Consider the following 21,249-nt stretch of genomic DNA (forward strand, 5'->3'; position numbering starts at 1 on the left):
ATGGCTTACCCCAATTGGACTCTCCTGTGGATTTGTGGCATCGGACAACGCCAGCAATATTGTGTGTGCATTAAATATGGGCAAATTCCAGCACGTCCCATGTTTTGCACATACCTTGAATTTGGTGGTGCAGAATTTTTTAAAAAACGACAGGGGCGTGCAAGAGATGCTGTCGGTGGCCAGAAGAATTGCGGGACACTTTCGGCGTACAGGCACCACGTACAGAAGACTGGAGCACCACCAAAAACGACTGAACCTGCCCTGCCATCATCTGAAGCAAGAAGTGGTAACGAGGTGGAATTCAACCCTCTATATGCTTCAGAGGTTGGAGGAGCAGCAAAAGGCCATTCAAGCCTATACAATTGAGCACGATATAGGAGGTGGAATGCACCTGTCTCAAGCGCAGTGGAGAATGATTTCAACGTTGTGCAAGGTTCTGATGCCCTTTGAACTTGCCACACGTGAAGTCAGTTCAGACACTGCCAGCCTGAGTCAGGTCATTCCCCTCATCAGGCTTTTGCAGAAGAAGCTGGAGACATTGAAGGAGGAGCTAACACGGAGCGATTCCGCTAGGCATGTGGGACTTGTGGATGGAGCCCTTAATTCGCTTAACAAGGATTCACGGGTGGTCAATCTGTTGAAATCAGAGCACTACATTTTGGCCACCGTGCTCGATCCTAGATTTAAAGCCTACCTTGGATCTCTCTTTCCGGCAGACACAAGTCTGCTGGGGTTGAAAGACCTGCTGGTGAGAAAATTGTCAAGTCAAGCGGAACGCGACCTGTCAACATCTCCTCCTTCACATTCTCCCGCAACTGGGGGTGTGAGGAAAAGGCTCAGAATTCCGAGCCCACCCGCTGGCGGTGATGCAGGGCAGTCTGGAGCGACTGCTGATGCTGACATCTGGTCCGGACTGAAGGACCTGACAACGATTACGGACATGTCGTCTACTGTCACTGCATATGATTCTCTCAACATTGAAAGAATGGTGGAGGATTATATGAGTGACCGCATCCAAGTAGGCACGTCACACAGTCCGTACTTATACTGGCAGGAAAAAGAGGCAATTTGGAGGCCCTTGCACAAACTGGCTTTATTCTACCTAAGTTGCCCTCCCACAAGTGTGTACTCCGAAAGAGTGTTTAGTGCCGCCGCTCACCTTGTCAGCAATCGGCGTACGAGGTTACATCCAGAAAATGTGGAGAAGATGATGTTCATTAAAATGAATTATAATCAATTCCTCCGCGGAGACATTGACCAGCAGCAATTGCCTCCACAAAGTACACAGGGAGCTGAGATGGTGGATTCCAGTGGGGACGAATTGATAATCTGTGAGGAGGGGGATGTACACGGTGATATATCGGAGGATGATGATGAGGTGGACATCTTGCCTCTGTAGAGCCAGTTTGTGCAAGGAGAGATTAATTGCTTCTTTTTTGGTGGGGGTCCAAACCAACCCGTCATATCAGTCACAGTCGTGTGGCAGACCCTGTCACTGAAATGATGGGTTGGTTAAAGTGTGCATGTCCTGTTTATACAACATAAGGGTGGGTGGGAGGGCCCAAGGACAATTCCATCTTGCACCTCTTTTTTCTTTAATTTTTCTTTGCGTCATGTGCTGTTTGGGGAGTGTTTTTTGGAAGGGCCATCCTGCGTGACACTGCAGTGCCACTCCTAGATGGGCCCGGTGTTTGTGTCGGCCACTAGGGTCGCTTATCTTACTCACACAGCTACCTCATTGCGCCTCTTTTTTTCTTTGCGTCATGTGCTGTTTGGGGAGTGTTTTTTGGAAAGGCCATCCTGCGTGACACTGCAGTGCCACTCCTAGATGGGCCCGGTGTTTGTGTCGGCCACTAGGGTCGCTTATCTTACTCACACAGCTACCTCATTGCGCCTCTTTTTTTCTTTGCGTCATGTGCTGTTTGGGGAGGGTTTTTTGGAAGGGACATCCTGCGTGACACTGCAGTGCCACTCCTAGATGGGCCCGGTGTTTGTGTCGGCCACTAGGGTCGCTTATCTTACTCACACAGCTACCTCATTGCGCCTCTTTTTTTCTTTGCGTCATGTGCTGTTTGGGGAGGGTTTTTTGGAAGGGCCATCCTGCGTGACACTGCAGTGCCACTCCTAGATGGGCCCGGTGTTTGTGTCGGCCACTAGGGTCGCTTATCTTACTCACACAGCTACCTCATTGCGCCTCTTTTTTTCTTTGCGTCATGTGCTGTTTGGGGAGGGTTTTTTGGAAGGGACATCCTGCGTGACACTGCAGTGCCACTCCTAGATGGGCCCGGTGTTTGTGACGGCCACTAGGGTCGCTTATCTTACTCACACAGCTACCTCATTGCGCCTCTTTTTTTCTTTGCGTCATGTGCTGTTTGGGGAGGGTTTTTTGGAAGGGACATCCTGCGTGACACTGCAGTGCCACTCCTAGATGGGCCCGGTGTTTGTGTCGGCCACTAGGGTCGCTTATCTTACTCACACAGCTACCTCATTGCGCCTCTTTTTTTCTTTGCGTCATGTGCTGTTTGGGGAAGGTTTTTTGGAAGGGACATCCTGCGTGACACTGCAGTGCCACTCCTAGATGGGCCCGGTGTTTGTGTCGGCCACTAGGGTCGCTTATCTTACTCACACAGCTACCTCATTGCGCCTCTTTTTTTCTTTGCGTCATGTGCTGTTTGGGGAGGGTTTTTTGGAAGGGACATCCTGCGTGACACTGCAGTGCCACTCCTAGATGGGCCCGGTGTTTGTGTCGGCCACTAGGGTCGCTTATCTTACTCACACAGCTACCTCATTGCGCCTCTTTTTTTCTTTGCGTCATGTGCTGTTTGGGGAGGGTTTTTTGGAAGGGACATCCTGCGTGACACTGCAGTGCCACTCCTAGATGGGCCCGGTGTTTGTGTCGGCCACTAGGGTCGCTTATCTTACTCACACAGCTACCTCATTGCGCCTCTTTTTTTCTTTGCGTCATGTGCTGTTTGGGGAGGGTTTTTTGGAAGGGACATCCTGCGTGACACTGCAGTGCCACTCCTAGATGGGCCCGGTGTTTGTGTCGGCCACTAGGGTCGCTTATCTTACTCACACAGCTACCTCATTGCGCCTCTTTTTTTCTTTGCGTCATGTGCTGTTTGGGGAGGGTTTTTTGGAAGGGACATCCTGCGTGACACTGCAGTGCCACTCCTAGATGGGCCAGGTGTTTGTGTCGGCCACTAGGGTCGCTTAGCTTAGTCATCCAGCGACCTCGGTGCAAATTTTAGGACTAAAAATAATATTGTGAGGTGTGAGGTATTCAGAATAGACTGAAAATGAGTGGAAATGATGGTTTTTGAGGTTAATAATACTTTGGGATCAAAATGACCCCCAAATTCTATGATTTAAGCTGTTTTTTAGGTTTTTTGGAAAAAAACACCCGAATCCAAAACACACCCGAATCCGACAAAAAAAATTCGGTTAGGTTTTGCCAAAACGCGGTCGAACCCAAAACACGGCCGCGGAACCGAACCCAAAACCAAAACACAAAACCCGAAAAATTTCCGGCGCTCATCTCTAAAAGCTATTTGCCATTTTAAATCTGGAGGATACATTGCCAGAATCTCACCATTGCCCACAACTGGCAGGCTTTTACGTTTGTACCACAGAGTCCATATCATCACCCAAAGTCTGCATCAGTTTCAACTTTCATATGAGCTTCACCTTTCTAATATGTTAGACATCCACTATATTAGCTCTCTTTGTGTGGACTACCTTTTGCCACTGTTTCACTCATTACATCATGGCTAGCCCTGTCCTTACTAAACACAGGGCCCAGGGCCTAATTTAGACCTGATCGTACACATCTACGATCAGTCACAAAGACATGCAGGGGGACGCCCAGCACAGGGCTAGTCCGCCCCGCATGTAAGGCCCGAACCCCCCGCGCAAGTACAAAAGCATCGCACAGCGGCGATGCTTTTGTACTTGAAGAGTAGCTCCTGCACGCTGGTAGGGAGCTACTCATCGCTGTGAGGGTCGCAGCAGCTGCATGTGACGTCACGCAGCCACTGTGGCCCGCCCCCTACACAGTATGGGCACGCCTGCGTTGCCGGTCCGCGCCCCTAAAATGGCGGCTAAATGCCGCCAGCCTACCCCCTCCCGCCCAGTGAATGCCTCTGCCTGTCAATCAGGCAGAGGCAATCGAAAGGGCTGAAACGGCAGTCAGCTGTCTGGCATGTGCCGGCACATGCGCAGTTCAGACCTTATCGGCTGCTGTGCGAAAACACACAGCACTGATCAGATCTGAATTAGGCCCCAAGTGCATTTTTTTTTTGCTGTATTTTTTTTATTTTTTGTAAATTTGGCCAGCTCGCATTTCCCATAAGTATGGGAAACGTGATCTGGTTACTAAAAAAATGAGAATTGAAAGGTTTGGAGCAGTTTTTCAGTAGCGCTGAGCAACTTTATTTGCAACTGTTTCCATTTAAAATGCATCTAAGTCGCATTGCTATGCAAATAGTACACACAAGCAGCTTATGCTGATCAAAATGATGTGCGGCATGCATATGTTCTGTGTGTGACTGTGGCTATATCTGCACATAAAATGCTACGCAACATTGTTTTCCTGGAAATCACTGCAACGTAGCATTTAGTATGCAGATACAGCCACAGTCGCACACAGAATATAGGCATGTCGCATATCATTTTAATCAGCAAAAGTTGCTTGTGCAAATATGCATTCTAGTGTTGTAGCGATGCGAATAAGACACATTTTGGTTAAAAAAAAAGATGCCCGGCGTTAGCATAGCTGCCCAGGAGCTGCTGACTGACTCATGACAGGCATCTCCTACTGCCTGGCATATTGAGACAAGATGTATGAGGACATATCTGCATACCCCTGGGTTTGTAGAAAGTTCAGAACCAAAGACATAGAGGCCTAACCACCAAATGATGCAGAGACAGCGACAAAAACACAGGTAAACCAGGTTTTTATATGAAATGATATAGGTAAGGTGCGTGTAACTATGTGTGTATATATATATATATATATATATATATATATACACACACACACACTCATGCCAGGCATTGGAGGGACATATATATATAGATATATAAACACACACACACACACACACACACACACATATATACACAAAGTGGCCGAAATGGAAATTTTGAAGTGGGGGTATGGAAAAATGAAGGTTGCAATTATGTGCGCGCCGCGCTCTGGAAAAGGGGGCGTGGCCACTCAAAAGGGTGCGTGTCTTTCAGTGTAGTTTACCAATAGTAGGACCCCTTTTTCCACTTTAATTTTGAGTGTGACTCCAAATCCAGACCTCCATGGGTTAATAAATTTGATTTCCATTGATAATTTTTGTGTGATTTTGTTGTCAGCACATTCAACTATGTAAAGAACAAAATATTTAATAAGAATATTTCATTCATTCAGTTCTAGGATGTGTTATTTTAGTGTTCCCTTTATTTTTTTGAGCAGTGTATATATATATATATATATATATATATATATAGTAGTGGGGGTATGGCGCCACAGGTATGTGTGAGCAGATAATTATTAAAACAATATATAATATGTTATTTATAGACACTCCTTTTAAGAATGTAAGGTGTCGGCTAACCCCTAAATATTCAGCAGTGATAAGCTGCCTTTAAAATGTGGGGAAAAAAAGGGGGGGAATAGGGGTACCAGCGACTTACAGTGTCTACCAAATTAATATAACTATGAAGAATATAGCAGGATACGGTTTTAGAAAAAGGGTAACAATATATTTATTTATACAATTTATAACATAATGATGGGATAAAAAAGTAGGTAAAAATTTGATATGCAGTAAAAAAAGATTATTTTAAAAAACATAAACGGGTAAAAATAGAGTATATAGTTTAGCTAGAATCCAAAATCATGTAAAATCAGTAAAAACAATTTCATACTGATAAAAAAATATTTTAGGATGGTAAAAATGATGCTTATCTTTTGAAGATGGAGAGTCAGTGGAGGTACACCCAACGCGTTTCGTCCTTAGACTTCATCAAGGGGTAAGGGACTAATGTACAAACACTCTTATTTATAGCAGCACTGATTAAGGAAGAGTGTCTATGACATCACTTCCTGTTAGTGTTAATCTTTGAGAATTATAACACAAAATTGGATTTAGATGTAGGTAAGAGGTATGGCTACTGATAGTGAGCCCAAATATAGTTTGTGTTGTGAAAAACGAGCAGAGTACATGGAGAAATCATATAAAAACGGACAGGACGCTTTTCGCGTCACTTCCGCCCCACTTCCTGTGTCCTCAGGGTCTCTTTGCGCATGCGCACCTCGCGCTATTTCCGGTCTAGCGTCCTCGTGATGAGATGGCTTTGCCATTCTTCCGGTTGGGCGTAGACATCTCCCTGCCCTTCTTCCGGCTGGGCGGGTGCGTGGTGCCTTGTCTCAGCTGTTCCCAGCATCTCCATAGTGATGTGTGGTTTCATATACAGGGATGCGGTGGCCATCTTTGAAGTGTTTTTTTTGGACTGTGATTCCAATCCATACGGCGGCCATCTTTGAGGAGCCTTTGGATCGCAGACACTGCTTTATGTTTGAGGTGCAGAAGCAGGTCAAACAAATAAAACAAACACACATATTAGTATTTGTAAATAGAATGAGTTTAAAAAGACTATTTAAAACATATTGCTTAGATCTAATTAATGCTTAATGGACCAAAGGATGGATTATATCAATATTTAAACCCAGATCTGGGTTAGTGATAATTTCGACTACTGGACTTTCATTAATAAAATGTAGTTTTTAATAAATTACTATTTAGTACATTATTAATGCTATATTAGTATACTATGTCTATTTAAATATTATTAGATCCTAATTAAAGGAAGGAGGACTTTCAAATAGGTGCAGAGAGTGGATTATCTGAATGGTGATAAAAAAAGTGTCAGTATGGTGTTATAGATAAATCACTGATTGACTAGTGCAGAATTTTTGGGATATTGTGAGGATAGATGAATATAACGTGAGGAGAATATTTTCAGAGATACGGTGAAGGTCTTAGGCCATGGAATTAGGTGAATTAAGTGTCTAGAGGGTTGTGGTTAAATTACAAGAGGCGTTATGAAAAATTTAGCAAGAATAAAGATATAGGGGTAAATTTACTAAGGTCCCGATTTTGACCGAGATGCCGTTTTTTCTTCAAAGTGTCATCTCGGTAATTTACTAAACTCAAATCACGGCAGAGATGAGGGCATTCGTATTTTTTTGGAAGTAGTTGTAAAAAAATACGAATGAATACACCATCGGTCAAAATACACCAGCAAATTAGTAGAACTCGGTCATTTACTAAAAAGTGCAAATCTCCGAAGAGGAAAACACTGCCGTGAAAAATTACAAATCGCAAAAAAGTGCTAAAAAAAAGCAGACATGCTTTTTATATTCGTGATTGCATAGGCATGCAGGGATCCATGAGATCCGTGCATGTCTATCAGTGGGAAGGGGTGGGAAAGTGGTTTTTTTCCCCAAAAAAAATTGCGTGGGGTCCCCCCTCCTAAGCATAACCAGCCTCGGGCTCTTTGAGCCGATCCTGGTTGCAGAAATATGGGGAAAAAATTGACAGGGGTTCCCCCATATTTAAGCAACCAGCATCGGGCTCTGCGCCTGGTCCTTGTTCCAAAAATACGGGGGACAAAAAGAGTAGGGGTCCCCCGTATTTTTAAAACCAGCACCGGGCTCCACTAGCTGGACAGATAATGCCACAGCCGGGGGTCACTTTTATATAGTGCCCTGCGGCCGTGGCATCAAAAATCCAACTAGTCACCCCTGGCCGGGGTACCCTGGGGGAGTGGGGACCCCTTCAATCAAGGGGTCCCCCCCCCAGCCACCCAAGGGCCAGGGGTGAAGCCCGAGGCTGTCCCCCCCCATCCAATGGGCTGCGGATGGGGGGGCTGATAGCCTTTGTTGTAAATGAAAAGATATTGTTTTTAGTAGCAGTACTACAAGTCCCAGCAAGCCTCCCCCGCATGCTGGTACTTGGAGAACCACAAGTACCAGCATGCGGCGGAAAAACGGGCCCGCTGGTACCTGTAGTACTATTACTAAAAAAATACCCAAATAAACACAAGACACACACACCTTGGGGTAAATTTACTAAGATTCGTAATTCTCCCGATTTGGTGGGAGAATAATCACGAATGACATCGAAAGTGTAAAACTGCAACTTTTTGAATTTGTTACGATGAATTTACTAAGCTGCCGTATTTTGCCTTTCGGGTTTTCCGATGTCGATGTCATTCGTTGTTTTTTTTCAGTTTTTTACGGCAGTGATTAGCAAAACACTGCCGACTTTTTTACAATGAATCTCGGCCGGATCTGTGTGTTCCGTGCTGGGGTTCATTTTTTTTTTTTTTTTTTTAAATTAAACACTGTAAAATCCCCAAAAAAAATTGCGTGGGGTCCCCTCTCCTAAGCATAACCAGCCTCGGGCTCTTTGAGCCGATCCTGGTTGCAGAAATATGGGGGAAAAATTGACAGGGGTTCCCCCATATTTAAGCAACCAGCATCGGGCTCTGCGCCTGGTCCTGGTTCCAAAAATACGGGGGACAAAAAGAGTAGGGGTCCCCCGTATTTTTAAAACCAGCACCGGGCTCCACTAGCTGGACAGATAATGCCACAGCCGGGGGTCACTTTGATATAGTGCCCTGCGGCCGTGGCATCAAAAATCCAACTAGTCACCCCTGGCCGGGGTACCCTGGGGGAGTGGGGACCCCTTAAATCAAGGGGTCCCCCCCCCCAGCCACCCAAGGGCCAGGGGTGAAGCCCGAGGCTGTCCCCCCCCATCCAATGGGCTGCGGATGGGGAGGCTGATAGCCTTTTGTGATAATGAAAAGATATTGTTTTTAGTAGCAGTACTACAAGGCCCAGCAAGCCTCCCCCGCATGCTGGTACTTGGAGAACCACAAGTACCAGCATGCGACGGAAAAACGGGCCCGCTGGTACCTGTAGTACTACTACTAAAAAAATACCCAAAAAAAGACAAGACACACACACCGTGAAAGTAAAGATTTATTACATACATGCACACAAACATACATACATACTTACCTTATGTTCACACGCAGGTCGGTCCTCTTCTCCAGTAGAATCCAAGGGGTACCTGTTGAACAAATTCTACTCACCAGATCGCGGGTCCCAGGGTCCTCGGGGCAACCATTTGTAATCCACGTACTTGCATAAAATAAGAAAACGGACACCCGAGCCACGAACTGAAAGGGGCCCCATGTTTTCACATGGGACCCCTTTCCCCGAATGCCAGAAACCCACTCTGACTTCTGTCTAAGTGGGTTTCTTCAGCCAATCAGGGAGCGCCACGTTGTAGCACCCTCCTGATCGGCTGTGTGCTCCTGTACTGACTGACAGGCGGCACACGGCAGTGTTACAATGTAGCGCCTAGAGATGAGCGCCTGAAATTTTTCGGGTTTTGTGTTTTGGTTTTGGGTTCGGTTCCGCGGCCGTGTTTTGGGTTCGAACGCGTTTTGGCAAAACCTCACCGAATTTTTTTTGTCGGATTCGGGTGTGTTTTGGATTCGGGTGTTTTTTTCAAAAAACACTAAAAAACAGCTTAAATCATAGAATTTGGGGGTCATTTTGATCCCAAAGTATTATTAACCTCAAAAACCATAATTTACACTCATTTTCAGTCTATTCTGAATACCTCACACCTCACAATATTATTTTTAGTCCTAAAATTTGCACCGAGGTCGCTGTGTGAGTAAGATAAGCGACCCTAGTGGCCGACACAAACACCGGGCCCATCTAGGAGTGGCACTGCAGTGTCACGCAGGATGTCCCTTCCAAAAAACCCTCCCCAAACAGCACATGACGCAAAGAAAAAAAGAGGCGCAATGAGGTAGCTGTGTGAGTAAGATTAGCGACCCTAGTGGCCGACACAAACACCGGGCCCATCTAGGAGTGGCACTGCAGTGTCACGCAGGATGGCCCTTCCAAAAAACCCTCCCCAAACAGCACATGACGCAAAGAAAAAAAGAGGCGCAATGAGGTAGCTGTGTGAGTAAGATTAGCGACCCTAGTGGCCGACACAAACACCGGGCCCATCTAGGAGTGGCACTGCAGTGTCACGCAGGATGTCCCTTCCAAAAAACCCTCCCCAAACAGCACATGACGCAAAGAAAAAAAGAGGCGCAATGAGGTAGCTGTGTGAGTAAGATTAGCGACCCTAGTGGCCGACACAAACACCGGGCCCATCTAGGAGTGGCACTGCAGTGTCACGCAGGATGGCCCTTCCAAAAAACCCTCCCCAAACAGCACATGACGCAAAGAAAAAAAGAGGCGCAATGAGGTAGCTGTGTGAGTAAGATTAGCGACCCTAGTGGCCGACACAAACACCGGGCCCATCTAGGAGTGGCACTGCAGTGTCACGCAGGATGTCCCTTCCAAAAAACCCTCCCCAAACAGCACATGACGCAAAGAAAAAAAGAGGCGCAATGAGGTAGCTGTGTGAGTAAGATTAGCGACCCTAGTGGCCGACACAAACACCGGGCCCATCTAGGAGTGGCACTGCAGTGTCACGCAGGATGTCCCTTCCAAAAAACCCTCCCCAAACAGCACATGACGCAAAGAAAAAAAGAGGCGCAATGAGGTAGCTGACTGTGTGAGTAAGATTAGCGACCCTAGTGGCCGACACAAACACCGGGCCCATCTAGGAGTGGCACTGCAGTGTCACGCAGGATGTCCCTTCCAAAAAACCCTCCCCAATCAGCACATGATGCAAAGAAAAAGAAAAGAAAAAAGAGGTGCAAGATGGAATTGTCCTTGGGCCCTCCCACCCACCCTTATGTTGTATAAACAAAACAGGACATGCACACTTTAACCAACCCATCATTTCAGTGACAGGGTCTGCCACACGACTGTGACTGATATGACGGGTTGGTTTGGACCCCCCCCAAAAAAGAAGCAATTAATCTCTCCTTGCACAAACTGGCTCTACAGAGGCAAGATGTCCACCTCATCTTCACCCTCCGATATATCACCGTGTACATCCCCCTCCTCACAGATTATCAATTCGTCCCCACTGGAATCCACCATCTCAGCTCCCTGTGTACTTTGTGGAGGCAATTGCTGCTGGTCAATGTCTCCGCGGAGGAATTGATTATAATTCATTTTAATGAACATCATCTTCTCCACATTTTCTGGATGTAACCTCGTACGCCGATTGCTGACAAGGTGAGCGGCGGCACTAAACACTCTTTCGGAGTACACACTTGTGGGAGGGCAACTTAGGTAGAATAAAGCCAGTTTGTGCAAGGGCCTCCAAATTGCCTCTTTTTCCTGCCAGTATAAGTACGGACTGTGTGACGTGCCTACTTGGATGCGGTCACTCATATAATCCTCCACCATTCTATCAATGTTGAGAGAATCATATGCAGTGACAGTAGACGACATGTCCGTAATCGTTGTCAGGTCCTTCAGTCCGGACCAGATGTCAGCATCAGCAGTCGCTCCAGACTGCCCTGCATCACCGCCAGCGGGTGGGCTCGGAATTCTGAGCCTTTTCCTCGCACCCCCAGTTGCGGGAGAATGTGAAGGAGGAGATGTTGACAGGTCGCGTTCCGCTTGACTTGACAATTTTGTCACCAGCAGGTCTTTCAACCCCAGCAGACCTGTGTCTGCCGGAAAGAGAGATCCAAGGTAGGCTTTAAATCTAGGATCGAGCACGGTGGCCAAAATGTAGTGCTCTGATTTCAACAGATTGACCACCCGTGAATCCTTGTTAAGCGAATTAAGGGCTGCATCCACAAGTCCCACATGCCTAGCGGAATCGCTCCCTTTTAGCTCCTTCTTCAATGCCTCCAGCTTCTTCTGCAAAAGCCTGATGAGGGGAATGACCTGACTCAGGCTGGCAGTGTCTGAACTGACTTCACGTGTGGCAAGTTCAAAGGGCATCAGAACCTTGCACAACGTTGAAATCATTCTCCACTGCACTTGAGACAGGTGCATTCCACCTCCTATATCGTGCTCAATTGTATAGGCTTGAATGGCCTTTTGCTGCTCCTCCAACCTCTGAAGCATATAGAGGGTTGAATTCCACCTCGTTACCACTTCTTGCTTCAGATGATGGCAGGGCAGGTTCAGTAGTTTTTGGTGGTGCTCCAGTCTTCTGTACGTGGTGCCTGTACGCCGAAAGTGTCCCGCAATTTTTCTGGCCACCGACAGCATCTCTTGCACGCCCCTGTCGTTTTTTAAAAAATTCTGCACCACCAAATTCAAGGTATGTGCAAAACATGGGACGTGCTGGAATTTGCCCATATTTAATGCACACACAATATTGCTGGCGTTGTCCGATGCCACAAATCCACAGGAGAGTCCAATTGGGGTAAGCCATTCCGCGATGATCTTCCTCAGTTGCCGTAAGAGGTTTTCAGCTGTGTGCGTATTCTGGAAAGCGGTGATACAAAGCGTAGCCTGCCTAGGAAAGAGTTGGCGTTTGCGAGATGCTGCTACTGGTGCCGCCGCTGCTGTTCTTGCGGCGGGAGTCCATACATCTACCCAGTGGGCTGTCACAGTCATATAGTCCTGACCCTGCCCTGCTCCACTTGTCCACATGTCCGTGGTTAAGTGGACATTGGGTACAACTGCATTTTTTAGGACACTGGTGAGTCTTTTTCTGACGTCCGTGTACATTCTCGGTATCGCCTGCCTAGAGAAGTGGAACCTAGATGGTATTTGGTAACGGGGGCACACTGCCTCAATAAATTGTCTAGTTCCCTGTGAACTAACAGCGGATACCGGACGCACGTCTAACACCAACATAGTTGTCAAGGCCTCAGTTATCCGCTTTGCAGTAGGATGACTGCTGTGATATTTCATCTTCCTCGCAAAGAACTGTTGAACAGTCAATTGCTTACTGGAAGTAGTACAAGTGGGCTTACGACTTCCCCTCTGGGATGACCATCGACTCCCAGCGGCAACAACAGCAGCGCCAGCAGCAGTAGGCGTTACACGCAAGGATGCATCGGAGGAATCCCAGGCAGGAGAGGACTCGTCAGAATTGCCAGTGACATGGCCTGCAGGACTATTGGCATTCCTGGGGAAGGAGGAAATTGACACTGAGGGAGTTGGTGGGGTGGTTTGCGTGAGCTTGGTTACAAGAGGAAGGGATTTACTGGTCAGTGGACTGCTTCCGCTGTCACCCAAAGTTTTTGAACTTGTCACTGACTTATTATGAATGCGCTGCAGGTGACGTATAAGGGAGGATGTTCCGAGGTGGTTAACGTCCTTACCCCTACTTATTACAGCTTGACAAAGGGAACACACGGCTTGACACCTGTTGTCCGCATTTCTGGTGAAATACCTCCACACCGAAGAGCTGATTTTTTTGGTATTTTCACCTGGCATGTCAACGGCCATATTCCTCCCACGGACAACAGGTGTCTCCCCGGGTGCCTGACTTAAACAAACCACCTCACCATCAGAATCCTCCTGGTCAATTTCCTCCCCAGCGCCAGCAACACCCATATCCTCCTCATCCTGGTGTACTTCAACACTGACATCTTCAATCTGACTATCAGGAACTGGACTGCGGGTGCTCCTTCCAGCACTTGCAGGGGGCGTGCAAATGGTGGAAGGCGCATGCTCTTCACGTCCAGTGTTGGGAAGGTCAGGCATCGCAACCGACACAATTGGACTCTCCTTGTGGATTTGGGATTTCGAAGAATGCACAGTTCTTTGCTGTGCTGCTTTTGCCAGCTTGAGTCTTTTCATTTTTCTAGCGAGAGGCTGAGTGCTTCCATCCTCATGTGAAGCTGAACCACTAGCCATGAACATAGGCCAGGGCCTCAGCCGTTCCTTGCCACTCCGTGTGGTAAATGGCATATTGGCAAGTTTACGCTTCTCCTCCGACAATTTTATTTTAGGTTTTGGAGTCCTTTTTTTTCTGATATTTGGTGTTTTGGATTTGACATGCTCTGTACTATAACATTGGGCATCGGCCTTGGCAGACGACGTTGCTGGCATTTCATCGTCTCGGCCATGACTAGTGGCAGCAGCTTCAGCACGAGGTGGAAGTGGATCTTGATCTTTCCCTAATTTTGGAACCTCAACATTTTTGTTCTCCATATTTTAATAGGCACAACTAAAAGGCACCTCAGGTAAACAATGGAGATGGATACTAGTATACAATTATGGACTGCCTGCCGACTGCAGACACAGAGGTAGCCACAGCCGTGAACTACCGTACTGTACTGTGTCTGCAGCTAATATAGACTGGTTGATAAAGAGAAGATGTCTATGTAACTATGTATGTATAAAGAAGACTGAAAAAAATCCACGGTTAGGTGGTATACAATTATGGACGGACTGCCTGCCGAGTGCAGACACAGAGGTAGCCACAGCCGTGAACTACCGTACTGTACTGTGTCTGCAGCTAATATAGACTGGTTGATAAAGAGAAGATGTCTATGTAACTATGTATGTATAAAGAAGAATGAAAAAAATCCACGGTTAGGTGGTATTACAATTATGGACGGACTGCCTGCCAAGTGCAGAGACACAGAGGTAGCCACAGCCGTGAACTACCGTACTGTGTCTGCTGCGACTGGATGATAAATGATATAAAAAAATATATATATATCACTACTGCAGCCGGACAGGTATATATTATATATTATATAATGACGGACCTGCTGGACACTGTCTGTCAGCAGAATGAGTTTTATTTTTATAGAATAAAAAAAAAAAAAACACACAAGTGAAGTCACACGACGAGTGTTTAACTTTTTCAGGCAATCACAATATAAGTATACTACTAACTATACTGGTGGTCAGTGTGGTCAGGTCACTGGTCAGTCACACTGGCAGTGGCACTCCTGCAGCAAAAGTGTGCACTGTTTAATTTTAATATAATATGTACTCCTGGCTCCTGCTATAACCTATAACTGGCACTGCAGTAGTGCTCCCCAGTCTCCCCCACAATTATAAGCTGTGTGAGCTGAGCAGTCAGACAGATATATAATATATATAGATGATGCAGCACACTGGCCTGAGCCTGAGCAGTGCACACAGATATGGTATGTGACTGACTGAGTCACTGTGTGTATCGCTTTTTTCAGGCAGAGAACGGATATATTAAATAAACTGCACTGTGTGTCTGGTGGTCACTCACTATATAATATATTATGTACTCCTGGCTCCTGCTATAACCTATAACTGGCACTGCAGTAGTGCTCCCCAGTCTCCCCCACAATTATAAGCTGTGTGAGCTGAGCAGTCAGACAGATATATATAATATTATATATAGATAATAGATGATGCAGCACACTGGCCTGAGCCTGAGCAGTGCACACAGATATGGTATGTGACTGACTGAGTCACTGTGTGTATCGCTTTTTTCAGGCAGAGAACGGATATATTAAATAAACTGCACTGTGTGTCTGGTGGTCACTCACTATATAATATATTATGTACTCCTGGCTCCTGCTATAACCTATAACTGGCACTGCAGTAGTGCTCCCCAGTCTCCCCCACAATTATAAGCTGTGTGAGCTGAGCAGTCAGACAGATATATATAATATTATATATAGATAATAGATGATGCAGCACACTGGCCTGAGCCTGAGCAGTGCACACAGATATGGTATGTGACTGACTGAGTCACTGTGTGTATCGCTTTTTTCAGGCAGAGAACGGATATATTAAATAAACTGCACTGTGTGTCTGGTGGTCACTCACTATATAATATATTATGTACTCCTGGCTCCTGCTATAACCTATAACTGGCACTGCAGTAGTGCTCCCCAGTCTCCCCCACAATTATAAGCTGTGTGAGCTGAGCAGTCAGACAGATATATATAATATTATATATAGATAATAGATGATGCAGCACACTGGCCTGAGCCTGAGCAGTGCACACAGATATGGTATGTGACTGACTGAGTCACTGTGTGTATCGCTTTTTTCAGGCAGAGAACGGATATATTAAATAAACTGCACTGTGTGTCTGGTGGTCACTCACTATATAATATATTATGTACTCCTGGCTCCTGCTATAACCTATAACTGGCACTGCAGTAGTGCTCCCCAGTCTCCCCCACAATTATAAGCTGTGTGAGCTGAGCAGTCAGACAGATATATATAATATTATATATAGATAATAGATGATGCAGCACACTGGCCTGAGCCTGAGCAGTGCACACAGATATGGTATGTGACTGACTGAGTCACTGTGTGTATCGCTTTTTTCAGGCAGAGAACGGATATATTAAATAAACTGCACTGTGTGTCTGGTGGTCACTCACTATAATATATTATGTACTCCTGGCTCCTGCTATAACCTATAACTGGCACTGCAGTAGTGCTCCCCAGTCTCCCCCACAATTATAAGCTGTGTGAGCTGAGCAGTCAGACAGATATATATAATATTATATATAGATAATAGATGATGCAGCACACTGGCCTGAGCCTGAGCAGTGCACACAGATATGGTATGTGACTGACTGAGTCACTGTGTGTATCGCTTTTTTCAGGCAGAGAACGGATATATTAAATAAACTGCACTGTGTGTCTGGTGGTCACTCACTATATAATATATTATGTACTCCTGGCTCCTGCTATAACCTATAACTGGCACTGCAGTAGTGCTCCCCAGTCTCCCCCACAATTATAAGCTGTGTGAGCTGAGCAGTCAGACAGATATATATATAATATTATATATAGATAATAGATGATGCAGCACACTGGCCTGAGCCTGAGCAGTGCACACAGATATGGTATGTGACTGAGTCACTGTGTGCTGTGTATCGCTTTTTTCAGGCAGAGAACGGATTATAAAGTAAACTGCACTGTCCTCACTAGTAAACTCTCTCCACTCAGTCTCTACACTTCTACAGTAACAGTACTCCTCCTAGTCAGCTCCAGTAAATCTCTCTCAGTCTCTTATAATCTAAATGGAGAGGACGCCAGCCACGTCCTCTCCCTATCAATCTCAATGCACGTGTGAAAATGGCGGCGACGCGCGGCTCCTTATATAGAATCCGAGTCTCGCGATAGAATCCGAGCCTCGCGAGAATCCGACAGCGTCATGATGACGTTCGGGCGCGCTCGGGTTAACCGAGCAAGGCGGGAAGATCCGAGTCGCTCGGACCCGTGAAAAAAAACATGAAGTTCTGGCGGGTTCGGATTCAGAGAAACCGAACCCGCTCATCTCTAGCGCCTATGCGCTCCATTGTAACCAATGGTGGGAACTTTCTGCCCTGCGGTTGACCTAAAGTGACGTCACCGCTGAGCAGAAAGTTCCCACCATTGGTTACAATGGAGCGCATAGGCGCTACATTGTAACACTGCCGTGTGCTGCCTGTCATACAGTACAGGAGCACACAGCCGATCAGGAGAGTGCTACAACGTGGCGCTCCCTGATTGGCTGAAGAAACCCACTTAGACAGAAGTCAGAGTGGGTTTCTGGCATTCGGGGAAAGGAGTCCCATGTGAAGACATGGGGCCCCTTTCAGTTCGTGGCTCGGGTGTCCGTTTTCTTATTTTATGCAAGTACGTGGATTACAAATGGATGCCCCGAGGACCCTGGGACCCGCGATCTGGTGAGTAGAATTTATTCAACAGGTACCCCTTGGATTCTACTGGAGAAGAGGACCGACCTGCGTGTGAACATAAGGTAAGTATGTATGTATGTTTGTGTGCATGTATGTAATAAATCTTTACTTTCACGGTGTGTGTGTCTTGTCATTTTTTGGGTATTTTTTTAGTAGTAGTACTACAGGTACCAGCGGGCCCGTTTTTCCGTCGCATGCTGGTACTTGTGGTTCTCCAAGTACCAGCATGCGGGGGAGGCTTGCTGGGCCTTGTAGTACTGCTACTAAAAACAATATCTTTTCATTATCACAAAAGGCTATCAGCCTCCCCATCCGCAGCCCATTGGATGGGGGGGGACAGCCTCGGGCTTCACCCCTGGCCCTTGGGTGGCTGGGGGGGGGACCCCTTGATTGAAGGGGTCCCCACTCCCCCAGGGTACCCCGGCCAGGGGTGACTAGTTGGATTTTTGATGCCACGGCCGCAGGGCACTATATCAAAGTGACCCCCGGCTGTGGCATTATCTGTCCAGCTAGTGGAGCCCGGTGCTGGTTTTAAAAATACGGGGGACCCCTACTCTTTTTGTCCCCCGTATTTTTGGAACCAGGACCAGGCGCAGAGCCCGATGCTGGTTGCTTAAATATGGGGGAACCCCTGTCAATTTTTTCCCCATATTTCTGCAACCAGGATCGGCTCAAAGAGCCCGAGGCTGGTTATGCTTAGGAGGGGGGACCCCACGCAATTTTTTTAAAGAAAATAACCACTTTCCCACCCCTTCCCACTGATATACATGCACGGATCTCATGGATCCGTGCATGCCTATCCAATCACGAAAAAAAAAAGCAGGTCTGTTTTTTTTAGCACTTTTTTACGAGTTGTAATTTTTCACGGCAGTGTTTGTTTGTTTTTTGCTTTGCACTTCTTAGTAAATTACCGAGATTCATACTTAAACAGCCGCGTTTTGACCGATGGTGTATTCATTCGTAATTTTTTTGTTGGACTTCCAAAAAATTACGAATGCCCTCATCACTGCCGTGATTATTGCTTAGTAAATTACCGAGATGACACTTTGATGAAAAAACGGCATCTCGGTCAAAATCGGGACCTTAGTAAATTTACCCCCTTGAAAGTAAAGATTTATTACATACATGCACACAAACATACATACATACTTACCTTATGTTCACACGCAGGTCGGTCCTCTTGTCCAGTAGAATCCATGGGGTACCTGTAGAAAAAATTATACTCACAAAATCCAGTATAGATCGGTCCTCTTCAAATCCATTTGTAATCCAGGTACTTGATTAAAATAAAAAAACGGACACACGAGCCACGAACTGAAAGGGGCCACATGTTTTCACATGGGACTCCTTTCCCCGAATGCCAGAAACCCACTCTGACTTCTGTCTAAGTGGGTTTCTTCAGCCAATCAGGGAGCACCACGTTGTAGCACTCTCCTGATCGGCTGTGTGCTCCTGTACTGAGTGACAGGCGGCACACGGCAGTGTTACAATGTAGCGCCTATGCGCTCCATTGTAACCAATGGTGGGAACTTTCTGCCCTGCGGTTGACCTAAAGTGACGTCACCGCTGAGCAGAAAGTTCCCACCATTGGTTACAATGGAGCGCATAGGCGCTACATTGTAACACTGCCGTGTGCCGCCTGTCATTCAGGACAGGAGCACACAGCCGATCAGGAGGGTGCTACAACGTAGCGCTCCCTGATTGGCTGAAGAAACCCACTTAGACATCAGTCAGAGTGGGTTTCTGGCATTCGGGGAAAGGAGTCCCATGTGAAAACATGGGGCCCCTTTCAGTTCGTGGCTCGGGTGTCCGTTTTGTTATTTTATTCAAGTACCTGGATTACAAATGGTTGCCCCGAGGACCCTGGGACCCGGGATCTGGTGAGTAGAATTTATTCAACAGGTACCCCTTGGATTCTACTGGAGAAGAGGACAGACCCTCGTGTGAACATAAGGTAAGTATGTATGTATGTTTGTGTGCATGTATGTAATAAATCTTTACTTTCACGGTGTGTGTGTCTTGTCTTTTTTTTTGGTATTTTTTTAGTAGTAGTACTACAGGTACCAGCAGGCCCGTTTTTCCGCCGCATGCTGGTACTTGTGGTTCTCCAAGTACCAGCATGCGGGGGAGGCTTGCTGGGCCTTGTAGTACTGCTACTAAAAACAATATCTTTTCATTATCACAAAAGGCTATCAGCCTCCCCATCCGCAGCCCATTGGATGGGGGGGGGACAGCCTCGGGCTTCACCCCTGGCCCTTGGGTGGCTGGGGGGGGGACCCCTTGATTGAAGGGGTCCCCACTCCCCCAGGGTACCCCGGCCAGGGGTGACTAGTTGGATTTTTGATGCCACGGCCGCAGGGCACTATATCAAAGTGACCCCCGGCTGTGGCATTATCTGTCCAGCTAGTGGAGCCCGGTGCTGGTTTTAGAAATACGGGGGACCCCTACTCTTTTTGTCCCCCGTATTTTTGGAACCAGGACCAGGCGCAGAGCCCGATGCTGGTTGCTTAAATATGGGGGAACCCCTGTCATTTTTTTCCCCATATTTTTGCAACCAGGATCGGCTCAAAGAGCCCGAGGCTGGTTATGCTTAGGAGGGGGGACCCCACGCAATTTTTTTTTTGGATTTTACAGTGTTTAATTTAAAAAAAAAAAAAAAAATGAACCCAAGCACGGATCACACAGATCCGGCCGAGATTCATTGTAAAAAAGTCGGCAGTGTTTTGCTAATCACTGCCGTAAAAATAAAAATAAAAACACGAATGACATCGACATCGGAACAAAAGAAAAACCCGAATACGACAGCTTAGTAAATCCGTCGTAACCAATTCAAAAAGTTGCAGTTTTACACTTTCGATGTCATTCGTGATTGAACTTTGACCTGAAACGGGAAAATACGAATCTTAGTAAATTTACCCCATAGTGTCTATACAGATAGTGGATTATTCGTATGTCAATATTCCCTGTATTATCACCGTTACGAGCTAGCTGGTCTACCCTTATACAGTACCCAATCTTCTCAAGTGGTTACCCACTTGGTACTGATTGGGCCCAACACTGCTTAGCTTCCAAGATCGGACGAGATTGGGCGTGTGCCAGTGCGGTGTGACTATTTTTCGGCGAAATGACTTATTCACACAGTAACAGGTTTTTATTGGGAATAATTGACATTTTGTATTAGGACCTGATTTATAAAAGTGCAAGGTGACGACAGAAAAAGAGGAGTATACTATACACATCCATGATTGTTTGGTCATCGATGCCTCTGTCAAAGAAAGGGTGCGATTTCATATCCTTCGTTGAAGCCCAGAGGGTGTGAGGTTTTTAGTTGAAATATCCAGAACATTTCTCTCTGGGACAGTTTCTTAGCCAGGTCTCCACCTCTGTCTCCACTGGTCACGTGCTCGATGGCTTTGAAGGACATCTCTTCCGGATTTGAGTTGTGTTCGATTTTAAAATGTCTATAGAGTAGATGAGTTTCCAGTTTGTTCTTGATACTCCTCACATGCTCTTGTATCCTAATTTTAAGAGTTCTTTTAGTATTTCCTACATATTTCTTGTGGCAAGTACATTCTATTAAGTAGATTACTGATGTGATGTTGCAATTCATGAATTTTTTTATTTTAAACTCCTGGGTGCCGTCCGTAGTACTGA

At 46.4% G+C, this 21,249-nt stretch overlaps 1 long non-coding RNA gene and 1 pseudogene across 1 annotated transcript in view; both read right to left on the reverse strand.

Annotated features, from left to right (window-relative positions):
- Positions 1-21,249, reverse strand: part of LOC135058043 (uncharacterized) — a 911,901-nt gene that overhangs the window by 803,091 nt on the left and 87,561 nt on the right. The window lies entirely within an intron of this gene.
- Positions 20,594-20,712, reverse strand: LOC134897909 (5S ribosomal RNA; annotated as a pseudogene).

This window comes from Pseudophryne corroboree, chromosome 3, assembly GCF_028390025.1.
Source record: "Pseudophryne corroboree isolate aPseCor3 chromosome 3, aPseCor3.hap2, whole genome shotgun sequence".
NCBI lineage: Eukaryota > Metazoa > Chordata > Amphibia > Anura > Myobatrachidae > Pseudophryne > Pseudophryne corroboree.